Source organism: Cornus florida, unplaced genomic scaffold (assembly GCF_030987335.1).
Source record: "Cornus florida cultivar Cherokee Brave unplaced genomic scaffold, ASM3098733v1 CherokeeBrave_3.0.0_Hap2_Chr08, whole genome shotgun sequence".
Lineage (NCBI taxonomy): Eukaryota > Viridiplantae > Streptophyta > Magnoliopsida > Cornales > Cornaceae > Cornus > Cornus florida.
The window spans coordinates 66,442,895-66,449,119 of record NW_026775578.1 but is presented as its reverse complement, the minus strand read 5'-3'; positions in this window follow the sequence as shown (position 1 = coordinate 66,449,119).

Sequence of the window (6,225 nt, the reverse complement as noted above, 5' to 3'; positions counted from 1 at the left end):
ATGTGAAAAACCTCTTGGACTATGCAATCCAAAGTAAACTGATCCACTATGCTTGAAACAAAGTACACTGAACTTTGACTCTGGCTCACACCCTATGTTCTACCAAACACCAACTGTTGACAATCCTCTGGCGTTGCGACTCCCCATCCAACAGCAACTTGACCTTAGGCTTATACTTGATCTTTGTAGAAGAGTAGCAGGTAGATCAGACAACACTCCTCGAATGCTCCAACCCTTTCAAAGTGTGATCGTTTTTACTTCTATTCTTCAATCATTTGAATTCGATGTAGAAGTAGATCTGCTTTTGTCTAATCGATGTAGATACAACTATATAATCACGATCAGGATTCGAATAACACAACTCTAAAGTCACTAAGTGTTTATGTGTATATGTTCTAGAAAGACAAACAGAAAATTCTCTAAGAATTTCTGAGACAAAAATCTTCTTAAGGCTTTTTAAGAATAATAAACTGATAATGCAAAAGCCGTAAATAAACCAATATATATGACATGGTTTATATAGAGTATAGAATGACCTAATCCCTTTGAAATATGAAAAAATTCGTGCTTAGGATTTGGTACACTTCTAGACCAACTAGGAAGCAAATCAGGAAAGGAAACTAAAAGTTGTACTGTGAACAGGACTTTTTGAACCAGTTCAGAGGGGCTGAACCGGTTCAAGTTTGGCAGCAAGTAAATTCGAGGCTTGCTTGAGTTCTTGAACCGATTCAGAGGGACTGAATCGGTTCAAGTTAGCCAGAACTTGATATTGGTTATTTTCAGCCTAAAAACATTCTACGGACAGTTCTTGTCACGCCCCTAGACCGTAGTCCGGATTGTGAACACAACACACAAACAATCATAGTTTCAAAATCAATAAATATCCCTGTAACCTGTCTCAACCACACATCCACCTATCTATTTCCCTTTACAAAAACAAGACTGAAAATAAATAGATGAGATGCAAATATTACAACTTTAAAGTTTTAAAGTCTGAAAGAACATTTATTACATGCCTGGGATATTCTAAGAAATATAATACAAAACATAGTCTATTATGCGGAATGAAAACACGATAACACCAGCCCCAACTCTATCTACAGCTAAGGAGGCACACCCTCCAAACCATCCATGCCATGACCTGGAAAGATGTATATAAAATAGGAATGAGCAACCACAGCTCAGCAGAAATTTCCTAAAGCGCACTCCTAAATACCTCCATGAATCAAAACAAAGAACGGATAAAAAATAAAGGGATCATACAAGCTCAGGAAAGCAAAATATCATATGAGATAAAAAAAATGAAGTGTCATGCAATGCCAATGCCAATGCTAATGTCAATGACACTTCTCACACCCCAAAATCCCATTTTCGTCAAAAAAAGTTAATGTAATCCGCCCAGGGCTACTCCTCAGTACCACGAGAAGAAAGTTGGTCATCTATCGCTGATACAAGGCCACTCATTGCAATCATTTGGGGCTCTAGTGACACAACTACACGTAGAGCAACTCCCTACGTCTCCTCTAGATTCCCATTAACTGCACAGACAAGGCAACTCTTTGTCCGATTTTAAAATCATTGATTCAATTCCCTTTTCTAAACTCACGGATTCTGAGATCTATCCCGAGACATCCGCGGAGTGCGACCTGCCCGTCCTACCTCTTCTTCCTGATCTCTCTATCCTTTTCCTCCTGTTATTTTAGATATCTGTGGTCTCACCATGTTTTTAATACTATTATACTATTTTTGCAGCCGTGTCTGTTGGCTCTGATACTAGATGTACTGTACTTTATTTTTATTTATATATGTTTTCTGTATGGATGACATATTTTCATATTCTTATTGCTATCTGTTTGACTCCATCAGGTACATTCCAGTGACTTGAGTGAGAGAGAGTACTGCCCAAAATTTTTAGGACCACCCTTTTACCTCTCTCTATTTTTAGTTGATATCCCATTTACACTTGCATGACCACTGTGCACTATATTATCCCTTTTGTTATCTGATGAGTTTATCCGAGTGCCAAATATCAGGACCACAGTTAATCCCAAGTTTGGGGGGGCCATGCCACCCACTTTAGATACTTCAGTCCCAGCCATTCTTTGCCTTCATTGCACTGGTATACTCGTTCCTTTTGTTCTCTTTGCACATTGAGGACACTGTGCCATTTAAGTTTGGGGGTAATAGTGTTTTGCATTGTTTGTTTTTAAATTCAAAATTTTGAACATGTCTTGTGTATTTGAGAGATTTTATATGATTGGTCCATGTTAGCGATGATTTTGATCTTTTGAGGACTATATTGCTTAGAATTTAAAAATTGCATGACTTGAGAGTTCAATACTCCTTGTATGCCTTGCGGATGCCATTTAGGGTAAATTTTTCGAAAAATTGATGTCTTGCTTGCATTTGTGGTCCACATCATCCTGATTTTGTGATTTTTTTGAGATTCACTTTAGGATTCTACACTAACATAGGCGCACACTAGCATTCATTTGTGGGGTACATGCTTTATTGATTATTGAATTGGTTATATCCCAATTGGGCTAGTAGTGCGTTGAAAGCTTTCATTCTTGATAAAGGTAGATAACAACCCCTTTTCACTAAGTAGCCGGGATTCTAGCCTCATCAAGCACTGAATTTCTCAGGCCAAAAGGTGGAGGGCCCAAACTCTAGGTTAATAATTGTATACAAAAAAAAAAAAAGAAAAAAAAAAGAAAAAGAAAAGAAAAGAAAGAAGTTGCAAAAACAATAAAAAAGTGAGGACTTCTCCCAAAAGGTGAAAAGTGAAAAATGATTAGATGGAGGTTGTCTTGATTTGTAGCCTAGTTGATTTGAGCTTGTAAGTCCGTAGGGGTGTTTGAACACCTAATGCCCTTAAGCCGTCTAGTTTGGGAGTCATTGACCTAACGCTCGATCTTATGAATCGCTAGAAAGCTTAATAGATCAACACATTGCACCATGCTTCCATCTTTGATCCTATTAAAAAAATAAATAAATTGAGTGAAAAGAATAAGCGCACCTAGAACAATACAGCTTGAATAAAAGGTCCACTCTTTGTCTTGATGATCGGTACTAGATTTGTGTGCTAGTTTGAGGGTAAGGATGTGATTAATTCTTTAGTTGGCTTAGATAGCAACATATTTGATGCCGGTCCACACAAAAAGGATTCTAGAGTTGTTTTGATTTGCATGATTATTTTCTTAATTTGTGAAGGACCATACTTGCTTGCTTGATGTTGAGATTTTGGGAGATTGCTTGAAAATGCTTGAAAAATTGCATAGTTGAGGTAGTTTTCTCCCAATGCTTGTTTTCAATATTGGTACCTCTTTTGAAAGAATGAGCTTAATGTTTGTGGGTATCATTTCTGGAAACCCTCACGAGACTTTACTCATCCACTAGGGGTAACCTAAGGGTTTAAAAGGCTTGTTGCATATGCTAAGTGCAATTGTGTTCCCTACGAAAGTGGCGCTATCATTTTGTTGCTTTCTAGTTCATAGTTGTATAGTTATTCATTTCATTCCTTTACTTTTGAGTTCATTGTTAGGGACTAGCAATATTTAAGTTTGGGGGTGTGATGAGCGCTAAAAAGTGCGTATTTAAACCCCTTAAGCTTAGTTATTCTAGAACCTTTATCTATTTACCGTTTTGTATTGATTTCGTGTTATTTCCATTTTTAGGTACTTATACCCAAAATAAGCTAACTTATCCCAATAAGAATATAATTGAAGCAATTCTGGGATGAATCAAAGAAATGAGCAAAATAGAGCAAACGGAAGCAAATGGTTGAATTTTAGCAACTTCGATCGATCTCAAGAAAAGTTCGATCGATCCAACTTCCATCGATCTCAGCACTTCAAGATAGATCCAGGCCATGATGTCATTTTCAAAGATCTCAAAGGTTCAATCGATCCAACTTCCTTTTTCGATCGATCGAACATTCTTGTCCTTATCCAAATGATTGATCTTATCCAGTTGTACCACCCTACCAACCACTTTTGTCCTTTTCCCAAAAATATCTTCAAAATATCTCAGATTTGTTTTTATCCAAAAAAGTGCCACCATTGAGGATCGATCCAACTTCAGTTCTATAGATCTCAGCCATGTTCGATCGATCCAAGTCCAAGGTTCGGTCGATTGAACTTCCTCCAGTGCGAAAAAGTTTAATTTCCAGCTTACAAAAGTTGTCCTTTATCCAATCATTGGGGAATATTTGTTGTACGACCCCAGCTCATTTTGGGTGTCATTTGACCTACCTATATAAGGATAAGGATTACTTTTTGTAAAATAAAGAAGAAAAAGAGAACATAGAGGATTATATTGTATTATCTCATACTTAGAGAACTCTTAGGGAGGAAGCAAAGAAGAGGAGGAGGCTAGAGACACCATTGGAGACTCTTCATCAACCAAGGAGCAAATTTCCTCCATGGAGCATGCCCTTGAGGGTTGGAGGACATCATCCATGAGTGGCTAGACATCCTCTTAGGGCTAGAGTTAGCCCAAAGCATGCTTTCTACTTCTTGATTTATGTATTTTTGAGGGGATTTGTATTGTGATTCATGTCTTAACACTTTTATATATATAATGTGGTTTAATGCTTCCAATTGATCATTTCATTCTATCCATATGTCTATGTATGCTAGAATAGATGTTCATGTGTTTGTCTCTATTTCTTGTGTTATTGATGCATGTCTATGTGTGTTGATGTTTTGGATCTAGAGATTGTCAAGACATAGTGCTTAATGTCATGTTCTTGTGGTTTATTTGATGGTTCATATTCATTGCTTGCTGGATTATGGCTCTCCCTTAGTTTAATTAGTTTAATTTCATGTCATTATCTTAGTTGTAGTGTAGTTGTTAAATGGAAGGATAATCCATGCTTGTTGTTGATGTTCTATACTTATGAAAAGCAAGTAACATGTATCTCTAACCTTGTGATGTGTTTGGATTGTGAGCTTAAAGAAAGGATTAATGGCTTAATTTGATATGTTGTGCTATCCACCATGTTGTTTAGACAATATATACTAAATTTGTCATCCATGCTTGATGAAACAACCACACACACACACTTCATTGCAATACATGTTCTTCCCCTCATTAATCATTCATTAAAGGTATAAAAAAGCTATGCTTAATGGTGATCTCTAAACCCAAAGATCTCTCTCTCTTTTATTCTCTGTATTGCATTATTGTTTACCGTAGTTCAATTTGCATCTATTTTAATTCAACCAACCAACCACTATTTTGATCACTCGACCTACTAACCCTAATGTTGATTCCCCAACCTAGTACGACAACTCAATCCCTTGGGACGATCCCTTCTCACTCATACTACATAGTATAGGTGTTAAGCGATTTATAAATTTAAATTATGGTGCCCACTTGACACTAATTTCCAAACTCAAAGTTTTGTGCATTGTTTTGTGCACCACCCGATAAGACACCATAGTTTTTGGCGTCGTTGCCGGGGATTGATTAATTGGCTACGTCGTATTTGTGGAATCAATTAGGAATTAGTACTCTTTTGATCGTGTCTTTATTTTGTTTTCAATTTTTGTTACTTATTGTGTTTGTTCTTGATTGACAAGCATTATTAAGCTAAGAAGCAAGTAAAGGATATTCCAAGCAAAGAAGCTAAGCAAGCAAGGAAAAAGGCTAAAATTAAAAATTGCTAAGCTAAGCTAAAAATTTGTAGTTGAAGTGCTAAAGGACCTTTGTGAGCTTTTCTTTACTCAAGCCCTTAGTTAAATCGTCGGCCCACGTAGAGGCCTATAATTCAATTCTTAAATAAATCGTGAGCCCGTGTGGAGGCAATTTACTTTTCTTGCATTTTGTTTCAGCATGGGAGTATGAGAACATTGAATGTGGAGGAAGTTTGTTAATTATTGATTTGTTGTAAAGGTGAAGTGTTTGTTATTATTGCTTGTTGTGTTGCATTGTGCATGGATAGTCGTAGATTATTAAGACCCACTCTTGTCCCTTTAAATTTTCATCTTGAATCCATTGTTCAAAACCCTAGGGGGAGAGGTAGTTCTACTCAATCCATTTCATCAATGGAAGGACACAATGAGGACCATGTAGAGGACCTTGGTCATATAGACCAACAAGGCATCCTCCACCCCAATGTGCATCATGATAACATGCAAGTTCCATTAGGCATGTCAAGACCATATGTTCATCCACCACAACAACAAGGCCAAGTTCCATTGGGAATGCCAAGGCCAATCT